General features: G+C 34.0%; 1 non-coding gene across 1 annotated transcript; it reads left to right on the top strand.

Annotated features, from left to right (window-relative positions):
- The first annotated feature begins 482 nt into the window (after positions 1-482).
- On the top strand, positions 483-555 carry TRNAR-UCU (transfer RNA arginine (anticodon UCU)). The gene has a single exon. It is a non-coding gene; the product is annotated as a tRNA-Arg (tRNA).
- The last annotated feature ends 10,235 nt before the right edge of the window (positions 556-10,790 follow it).

Below are 10,790 nucleotides of genomic sequence, written 5' to 3'. Positions count from 1 at the left end.
TTTTTTAATTAAATTAATTAAAATAACTACTTCCCAAAATAATCTTATGCAACAAAAAAATGAAATAGCCTAAATCAAAATTATTTTAGATGTGGTCAATACAATACCACGTTTCAATTTATATGATATAATTCATTTTTAGAGTACATAATATGTTCCATTTTAAATAATAATAATAATTTTTTGATTTCACAAAAAAAAAAAAAAAAAAAAAATCAGAAATGGTAACCAATATAAGGCCTTGTTTGCCATAATTTAAAAAATGACAAAAAGTTAAAAAGTCACTATCTTATTTAAGTCACATCAATTCTCTACCATATTACTTTAAATCCAAACCATACCCGACCCATATTTGTAGATCATCTTCTTTCTCATGTCTCCCCCATTCATTATTTTTGTTTTTTCTCCCAATATTTATTTTTTAAAACTTTATTGTTATTACTATATAATTTCATATTTGCTTGAAAGATTGAAGCACGAGCGCGCCCATGGCCTAATGGATAAGGCGTCTGACTTCTAATCAGGCGATTGTGGGTTCGAGTCCCACTGGGCGTGCGATTTTTCCCTTTTTTGGGCCAATTTGGAGAGCCCAAACAATACTTTCTAACAATACGCTCTGCTGGCCCAATTTTGCCAGCCCCAAAATGCTTTTAATTTTTCACTTATGATAAAAATAATTTGTTTGGTTATAGTTTTTCAAAAATACTTTTCAGAAAATTTTACTTTCTTATTTTTTTTTATTTTTACTGAATTTTTTTAATATTTTAAGTAATTTTTTTTTTATAAATTTTTTTAGACATACTTAACATAAATATACCTAAAAAGTAAAAAATTTGTGAATTTTTTTTTTAAAATTCACTAAATACCAAAAATATAAAAAAAATATGAGAATTCAGTATATTTTTTTGTATTTTTTTGTATTTATTAATTTTTAAAAATATTTTTTCACAATTTTTTTACTTTTTAGATACATCTAAGTAAGATTCATATAAAAAAGTAAAAAAAATATTTAAAAATTAAAAAATATTCACTAAAAACAAAAAAAATACGAAAATAAAAAAATTCAGTTTTCAAAAAACTTAATTCAAAAAACTCAAACCAAACACACTGTTTGATATTTTAAAAGCTAAACATAAAATTTAAGTATAAATTACAAATACACTCCCTGAGATTTTAAAATGAATGGCCTCCCTATGATTTAGAAAATTACAAATATTCCTTGTTAAAATTTTTTATTTAACAGAATTAATTAAAAAAAATAAAATTTGTAATTGCTTTCTTATACAATAATAAAATTATTTAGATTATTAATTAAAATAAATTTCTGACACTATTAAAATTTATTAATTAATTTGTTGATTTATTAATAAAAAAGTTCATTTGTTACGAAATTAAAAATTACAAAAAAATAAGGCGTAATTTCTAAAATCACAATGAGGCAAATCATATTTTAAATATACCTTATATGGTTTGTATTTATAATTTATCTATTTTTTAAAATCTATTTATAAATTATAAACTTTTTAAGCCTATGGCAACTTCTATTTTGAGTTCTTTGACACCACTGGAACTAAGCCAAACTCAACAAAAACTATGGCAAGGCAAGGCAAGGCAAGGCTAGGCTAGGCCATTATTATTATTTTAAATTTAAAAAATGTTTGGTAGCTTAAAATTTTGTGGCTTAAGTGGCTCAAATGGTTCAAATTCGTTAAAACGACGTCGTTTTGCACTCATTTACACTCAAAACGACGTCGTTTTGAGTGATTTGAACCATTTGAACCACAAAATTTTAAACTACCTAACATTGTTGTTTAAATTTTTTGGGGGTGATTATACGAGTGAGGCTAGGCCTTGGAGTGGTTCGATTTCATAGTTGTAAAACTTTAAACATCCTTTCGAACTTTTGTGATATATTAGTGATTGGACACTTATTAATACTATAATTATACTTTAATAAGTGATTTATCATAAATTATTAATATTATAATTATGTGTCTCTTAAATTAATATGTGATATATATACAAAGAATAGATATTTGTATGTATAAATTGATCTGTATCTAAAATACAACTAAGTAATGGAATGAATACATACTCGGCTGAAGAATTTAAATGATAAATGAAAATTTTTATAAATATAAATATTAATTTATAGCTAGATTGTTGAAATCACAATCTTATCTTAAAAAATAAACAATAAGCAGGTCATTTAAATATATAGTATACACAAATATTTTTCCATTAACTTTTCACTTCAATTTTTCATAATCCATACATGTAATGCAATTGAAAGTATGAAATTAATTGCATAATTACACAATATTGTTTAATAGTTTATCTCATAATACAAATTCACTCCACTATGCATATTATTTGCATACTATTGATGTAAAAATGTATTAATATTAACATATAATTTATTTTTATATATCAAGAGTTGTTGAGTCTCGTTTCTTGTGATACAAATATCTTACATGATGAAAAATATAACATTAGTCATTAGAATATTTACATTTATGTAGAAAATGTAGAATGATTTTTTTAAGAAAATGGAATGATATTGTAGCTTAATATTTCGGTCAATATAGAAATTTCATAATTATTTTCATGATATTTATAGATCTATGTATATAAGTGTTTACATGATCACTTTCATGAAATGTCAAATTACATAATTTATTATGGCATCTGTAAGTAATGAGCATATAATAAAAATTGATTGAAAATTTTTATTTGATGTACTTACTTTTTGTATCATTGAATTGTTGCGATAATGTTCAGGCATTGTAGACGCCCCATTTTGACCGGCATTAAGACTTGGGCGTTTTCTTCCAAACATCTGATGATGAAAATTGAAATGTGCTATTTTACGAATTTCTCAGCAGAAAAGTCAGGTTTAAGCTTTAATTCCAACATGACACCTGTTTTGGCCAAATTATTTTTGACCTATTCAAAAGTATTTTTTTGATTTTTTTCTTTTCTGAAAAATTTAGCATTTTCGGAAAAAAATCAGCTCTCATGCTACATGGTAGGCCACATGGTTTTGAGATACCACATGGCAAGCTATGTGTTTTTGGAAATATCATATGGTTAGCCATGTATTTTGGTGATTCAAAAATCTTATGAATACTACCTCATTTTGTGTTTGAAAAAGAGAAAAGAGAGAAAATTTTGAAAAAGAAAATTTTGTTTAAAAAAAAGAGGCTAAAAGATGTGAAAAAAAAAAGAGGAGTTGGAGAGAATCAACAAGAAGGAGAGGAGCTTAACGTGGAAAGAAAAGAAACAAAAAGAAAGAAAAGAAAAAAAAAGAAAGAAAAGAAATTGTTTTTAAAAATTCTTGAGGGAATTGATTCTTAAAAATCAGAATTTGTTTTAATTAACTTTTTTATCCACCAATATACATCATTCACAACTCCATTAATGCTAAGACTTGAATTTCTAGCTAAGATTTCAAAGCATACACCATAACTATGACGGTGTAAAGAAGAAAGTTTGATAATCAGAAAATTCACCATTTCCTCCAAAAGGTGAATTTTTACAATCTTCTCATTTATTTTCTTATATTTTCTTTATTGTTTTAAGTATGTGATATTTAAGTTGTGGAAATGGAAGGCCAAACATCTGTTCCTTAAATTTCTTTTCATTTATTTTCTTTACTGTTTTAAATATGTGATATTTAAGTTGTGGAAATGGAAGGCCAAACATCTGTTCCTTAAATTTTTTTTCATTTATTTTCTTTACTATTTTAAATATGTGATATTTAAGTTATGGAAGTGGAAGGCTGAGCCTTTGTTTCTTAGATTTTGTTGTAGAATATATGTTTAAATATGTGATAGAAAAACGTGATTTAAGTTGGTTGAGATGTAATATAAAAATGTGATTTAAGTTGGTTGAGATGTAATTTCTTTACTAATTATATTGTATTATATATTATTATATTGTAATATGTATTTTCAGTGCGGTGGTGGATGAAACCACCATGCACATCTCTAATGTATATATATATGTTATTTATTAATTATATTATATTTATTATAAAATAAAATAAAAAAGAGAAAAGGAAAATAAAAAGAAATATAAATGTTGTGTGAGGCGCCTATGTCTTTGTTGCTTCCTGCCAGTTTAAAATGCTCAAATATTATTTGAAGGGAAACACAACACAAGGTAAGGCTTTGGCAGAATGGTTAGGGTTCATGGTAAGTCCTAGGTCAAAGTTTCAAAACTTCTCTCCAGCATCATTGAATTCATTTTTTGGGCAAGTCATGTCAGCGTCACAGTCAGCACCGACAGAATATTCTTGCCTTCATTTTTTAGGCAAGTCCAGTCAGCGCCACGTGTTAGCCATGTCAGCATCAAAGTCAGCACTGACGGAATATTATAATGATTCTGGTTTAGACCCGACCCGTTTATTATTTTGGATTCAGGATATATTGTCCTGTATTACCGTTCATGTACTTATTCATCTTGTACTTCATTGAGTTTAGCGATTGGAGTATCATTGTCATGTTTGGAACAGGTTGGTGACTTGTTTTTCAAAAGAAATTCTGCTCAAGATTTTGCTTGTTCACTCGAGGGACACTTCTTGCGCTCGAGTGGTCTTTTACAATTTGCAAATTATTGAGAGCTTGATGTCTACGCTTGAGTAACGCTTTTTGCGCTCGAGCGAACTTTTCCAGGTCTAAACTACTGGAAGGGGTGCATTGTGCGCTCGAACGGCCATTATTGCGCTTGAGCGGTGCCTTCGTTGTGTCTGGTAGCTCAAACGACCATTCTTGTGCTCGAGTGATTTGCGCGTGTATCAGTCTGAAGGGGGTCACTTTTGAGTCATTTTCTCATCTCTCTCTCTCTCTCTCTAAAACACTGCAAAACCTAGATTTACTTACTCTCCCTCTCTAAAACTCAAATACATCTTGATTCATTGGTTTCTACACCATAGTTCCTTTGATAAAAAGGTAGAGCTCACCTAGGGCTTCGTTTTGATCAGAGCAAAGTTCGTTTTCGGCTTTGTCAAGTTTGTACTCTTGTTCTTCTTGGTCCTTGTATTTGAGGTAGAGATTACTTTGACACTTTGTATGGTTTTTAACTTAGTTATCTTATTTTCTAAACTATGTTGTGATTTGGGAATTTTTAGACAAAATTCTAGGGTTTTGGTTTAAAAATTCAAAAGAGGGGTTTTCAAAATGGGTTCTTATATATGATTGTAGCCTTGTAAAAATGGTTGGGTTGGGATAAATAGTGGATTTTATCCTTGGAAAATGAATTTTTTGAGAAAGAGAGTTTTGCCCTAAATTATGAGTACTTGGTTTGGTAAAGAGAAATTGGAATTGATGTTGGCATTATAGAATTGGCACAATGATGTTGATGATAGTGGAGTTGGATATGAATTATCACTTCTAATTGGAAATGTTGGAAAGTATATCTGTGTTGAAAATTGATTATTTGTTTAGAGATATCTATTTTCGGCTATCGATGGAGGATAGCTATAATTGTTGTAGAAATTGCATGAGAATTAGGTGAATTGAAACTATTTTTTCATCCATTTGCGCTGAGCATTGTTACATATTTAACACACTAAAATTGTTGTTATTTTGAGAAAAATGGGTGAATACCATGGTGAATCTGGGTAAGAGTGTAGTTGTGGTATTATGTTGGCCTGTGTGTCCTTGGTGAAAGTCTAGAAACCTGCGTGGTTAGGTGTCAAGCCTTCCGGTTAATATCGGTAAAAATGACAAATTGGTAGTGCTTGTAGCCTACTTGCAGACACGTCCTCGAGATTCCTAGTGTTGTATCTATTGCCCTGTTTTCTATTGAAAATGAATTGATTGCATGAATTGTGATATAAATATGGCATAACATGGTTTTGGAAAGAGATATAAAAAGTTTTGGCACGAGCATTGCATATGCATTCACCTTATAACTTTGTTAAGATTCATACACTATGTTAGAGAATCTGTAGTGAGCTTTGGCTCACCCTATGTGGAAAACCATTTTCAGGTGCGGATGACATGTCTCTGCCAAGGCAATAGCTTGGGAGGACTTAGAGCCAAGAGCTTCTATTTTGGTTTATTGTTGTAATTATTTTGTATGAGCCCAGGGCTTTATTTATATTAAGTGTAAACTCACTTTTGTTGTAACCAAGCATCATCTTGGAAAATTGTAGCCAATAGGGCATTACTCTATCTGTTTAACTCTCATTTCATACCTTTTGTTATGACACATGCTGTAGATTCAAAGTTAGGACTTATAAATGTATTACTGCATGTGCTTTACTTTTGTAAAGAGATGAAACTTTATGAATGAGAGAAGATTATATTTAGACATTTGTTGTGGGAGGATCTTATTGTAATATTTAGGGGGGCGTTACAACTTAGTATCAGAGCTTACTAGGTTTGAATACTTTGGGATCGTGGGGGAGTAGTTATTACTATTATGGGTTTCCTTACTAGATGACATTAGGAATAAACTTGGTATGCTATGTGATAATATATTTATGTGACTAAGTGGGTATGAAATTTAATTTCTAAGGTATTAATTAGGTCTACAAGTTTCTAGAAGTCCTATTAGAAGAGCACTTGATCACTGTTATTTCTAACTGAAACTCCGGCAACGTTGCTCGACGATCATTATCTAGAAAGGAAGTTTGTATGTGTTTATGTGACTATGTGCTTATGTGGAGTGAATTAATTTTTTTCTACCGCATTAGGACGCGAGTGAGTTAGCTTCGGCACATTTGTAAATGTACTAATCTCTTGTGTTACTTTCATTAGGATGTTAAGATGTGGACGTGGTAGTGGTAGGCATGGCAGGCCTAGACGGCAGGAAGTGCGATTATCAGATGATATTTCGGTGCAGGAGGAAGGGGTTAGTCAGGCCAATGTGGTTGAACCGGTTGGTTAACAGGCCATAGGTGCTTTTGCCCATGAGATGGCTGAAGCTTTGCAGAAATCCATGGACATTCTTAGAGCTAAGAATCAAGTCTAGGCTTATGTTGTCGAGACAGGGCCGTCTTTTCTGAAGAAGGAGTTCTTCCGATCGAAATCAGATGAATTTTTAAGGGATTCGAAGGAGCCAGTGAAGTCGGATGAGTGGTTGGAGAAAATGGTGAAGACTTTCGAGATGCTTGGCATTGAGGACGATGGGTTGAGAGTGACCTTGACATCCTTCTAGTTGAAGGGAGATGCAGGTCAGTGGTGGAAGTTTGTGCGTAGACGCATTGGGAGAACTTGGGATGCTTTTGTCAATGTCTTCTAGGACAAGTTTTGTGATACCCCTGTTCCGTAGTATGCTAATTGGTCCTTAAATTGAGTAGGATTATGTGTTTATCATGACTTTATGTGCCACTATGTGAATATATGTGATTTTGAAGTTTTATCTGTTCACCGTAGGAATACCTGTTTGATTAATCAACTTTGGAAAATAAATCAAGGGCCTTATCGGCCATAGAACCTGAAATTGATTACGCCATTGTGATTGGCATAATTTTTAGAGCCTATGGTGAAGTTTAATTGAAAAACTGATTCGGACCAGATTAAGTTGATTAAATTGGTAAATTGGTGCCCAATTATTTACTAATATTATATTGACTTAGTGGGACTTGCCATATTTGAGCACTACACCTTATGTCTCTCCCTTAGCTTATTTTGGCTGATTCTTGAACTCAATTTGAGAGGGAGAGCCGACTATAGGGAGGGAGAAAGAGGGATTGTGCAACTTTGGTCTTGAAACTTGGAGATTGGAAGCCTAAGTCAAGATTTGATCATAGATTGTGAGAATCAAGCTCCTAGGTGAGTGATTCTTGGATTATAATTGTAATTTTGTGCATGTCCAAGCTATCTTGGTGATCAAGAACAAGATTGTGATGAAGTTGAGTTGTGTTTGTTGAATTGAGGCTTAATATGTGCATGCATGTAAGAAATACCTTGAAATTTGCATGTTTAAGCACAAATGTGTATAACCCATGTGAAATGTTAAAAAGGAAACTCATGTTTTGATCACCATTTGTGTTATCTAAGTTGAGAATGTGGCTAATCCATCACATGCATGAACAAATTGAGAAGACATGAGCTTGAATGCATGAATTGGTTATGTTAATGATTGAGTTTGACATATTTTGGGACATGCATGTAGATAAATTATGAAATTGAGTTTCAATATGTTATAATTCTATGTTTGTACCATGTTAGTATATGATTATGTGAAGTTTGGACCGAAATCACGCATTTAGAGCCTTTGAATGTCAAGATGAAGCTCAAGAACTCAATCTGGAAAACCCAGATTTTCGATGTCCGCTCGAGCGGGTGAAGTGACGCTCGAGCGGAGAAATCGAGCTCCCAGCAGTTTTTGCAGACATGGTTCCCGCTCGAGCGGGTAAGTTGACGCTCGAGCGTGGGAGCTATTTTGTCAGGCCTTCCGCTCGAGCGCCCTATTTAATGCTCGAGCGTATTTTTCATGCAACCAGTACTTTTGCAGGCCTTGAGGGTCCGCTCGAGCGGGTAAATTGACGCTCGAGCAGGGACCCTAATTTCTGAAATTTTGTTCATGCGTTCTGTGTTTCGTTTTCCGTTCTCTTTCACTTGTAATCACTCTTCGGCGTGTGTTAAACATTATAAATGAGTTAATGAGATAAGAATAAAGCCTAAAGAGGAATATGTGAATTAAGGGACGGATTGAATGGTTAATGACCTTTTTGTGTGCATGGAATGTGTAGGGTCAAGCTCCAGGGCGAATCCACAAGCCGATCACTGTGAGTAATATCAATATTTGAAAGCTTTTCAATGTCCAATTGTTATTCCCTTATAAACGTTATGAGTTGTTAATTGGGATTGTGGACAAAAGTCTGACAGATATAAATGAATGGACCGAAGGTCGTTTTGATGTGAATGAATGGACCGAAGGTCGTTTTGATGTGAATGAATGGACCAAAGGTTGTCCTGATATAAATGAATGGACCAAATGTCGTTTTGATATAAATGAATGGACCGAAGGTCGTTTTGATGTGAATGAATGGACCAAAGGTCGTCCTGATATAAATGAATGGACCAAAGGTCGTCCTGATGTAAATGAATGGACCAAAGGTCGTTTTGACACATGTGAGTGGGCCGAAGGCCGTTTCGACATGAATGAGTAGGCCGAAGGCCGGTTTGACATGAACGAGTGGGCCAAAGGCCGTTTTGACATAAGTGAATGGGCCGAAGGCCGTTTTGCCATGAATGGAAACCTAAATGGGCCAAAGGCCAGAATGTTGGAACTACAGTTACTTGATTTGCATTTCGTATAGTCGTTTATATTTGCTAATTAGAAGTATGAATTGGGCCCAAGGCCGTTTGGAGCATGTTGTTCTACATATTGTTATGTAACGGTCATACTTGATATTATTCACTGGGCTATCGCTCACGCTCATTCATGTGTTTGTAGGTGAGCCAAAGGAAGTCCAAACCCAGCCCCAGTGAAGTCTGCTAGGAAAACATCCGAGTTTTGCGGAAGTCAGCCTTGCGTCTCACTCTTGAGACCTACCCTTGCCTTTTTGCTATGTAATTATATTTTGTCTTGCCGGCAAGGACTTTATGTATATCTGTAAATAGTCTGTCATAGGTTGACTCGTTTTGGATGATCCTGTCTGTAATGAATTTTGTGGAACTGTACTTTTGATGTGGGTTATTAACGTAACTGAATATGGTCTGTTAATGTGCATATAAGCACGGCTCCATGGACAAAGTTTTTATTTATTGCTTCCGTTTGGCCCCTTTACTCTGACAAGTTATGTCTGTTTTGGTCTGAGGCCGTAGGTAATCTCAAGATTGCTGGCCGGTTATGTCCTTAACCCCTAGGGGCGGGTTCGGGTCATGACAGAGTGGTATCAGAGCACGAGTTAATAACTCACACACTTGTCCAAAAAGAGCAATAAGCGTCTAGATAAGATCTAGGATGCATTCATGTGATAAGTACGAGTTTGGAAGCATTGATTATATGCTTAAATGTTTTGTTATGAATAATTATATGTGTAAGTTGTGAACTACTTGCATTGCAAATTATCTGGAAATATGTGCTCCTTAGTGTATGCGTGCTTGTGTTCCTTTTGTATGAAATATAATGCAAGTTTAATCAAATGGTGAGAACCAGAGGTGGTGAGATAGAGGAATCTTCTACTGCCAGACTGGACAGAATGGAAAGACTGATACAGGAAATGACAGAAGCTTTGAGACAGCAACAGGAGTGGCAACAACAGTGGCAGCAACCACACCCACCACCTCCACCTCCGGCACCACCTGTGCCAGATAATCAAAATGATGATTGGATAATCGCTCTCACCAAGGAATTCAAAAAAATGAAACCACCACATTTCCATGGCGGACTGGACCCTTTGCAAGCTGAGGCTTGGGTTCTTGGGATCGAAAAACTGTTTGAGGTGTTTCTGTGCTCGGATACACAGAAAGTGCTTCTAGCCACCTTTATGCTAGAAGATGAAGCGAGAAGATGGTGGATGATGATGAGGGAAAACCACAGAGATATTGATTGGGCGAAATTTTTGGAAATATTCTATGACAAGTACTTTCCGCAGTGTGTCCGGGATAGGAAAGTGGCAGAGTTCATGGAACTCAAGCAAGACAGCATGACTGTAGCTGAGTATGAGGCCAAATTTACTGAGTTGGCCAGGTTTGCACCACACGTAATTGACACTGATTATAAGAAGGCAAGGCATTTTGAAGGTGGACTCCGAAGTGACGTCCTAGAGAGAGTGAATGTCCTGAAGTTAGAGACCTACATCGGAGTGCTTGACCGGGCCATCATAT

This window comes from Camellia sinensis, chromosome 3 (assembly GCF_055761805.1).
Source record: "Camellia sinensis isolate YWXY chromosome 3, ASM5576180v1, whole genome shotgun sequence".
Taxonomy (NCBI): domain Eukaryota; kingdom Viridiplantae; phylum Streptophyta; class Magnoliopsida; order Ericales; family Theaceae; genus Camellia; species Camellia sinensis.
The sequence above is the reverse complement of the archived record's forward strand: the minus strand, read 5'-3'. Positions and strand labels throughout refer to the sequence as shown.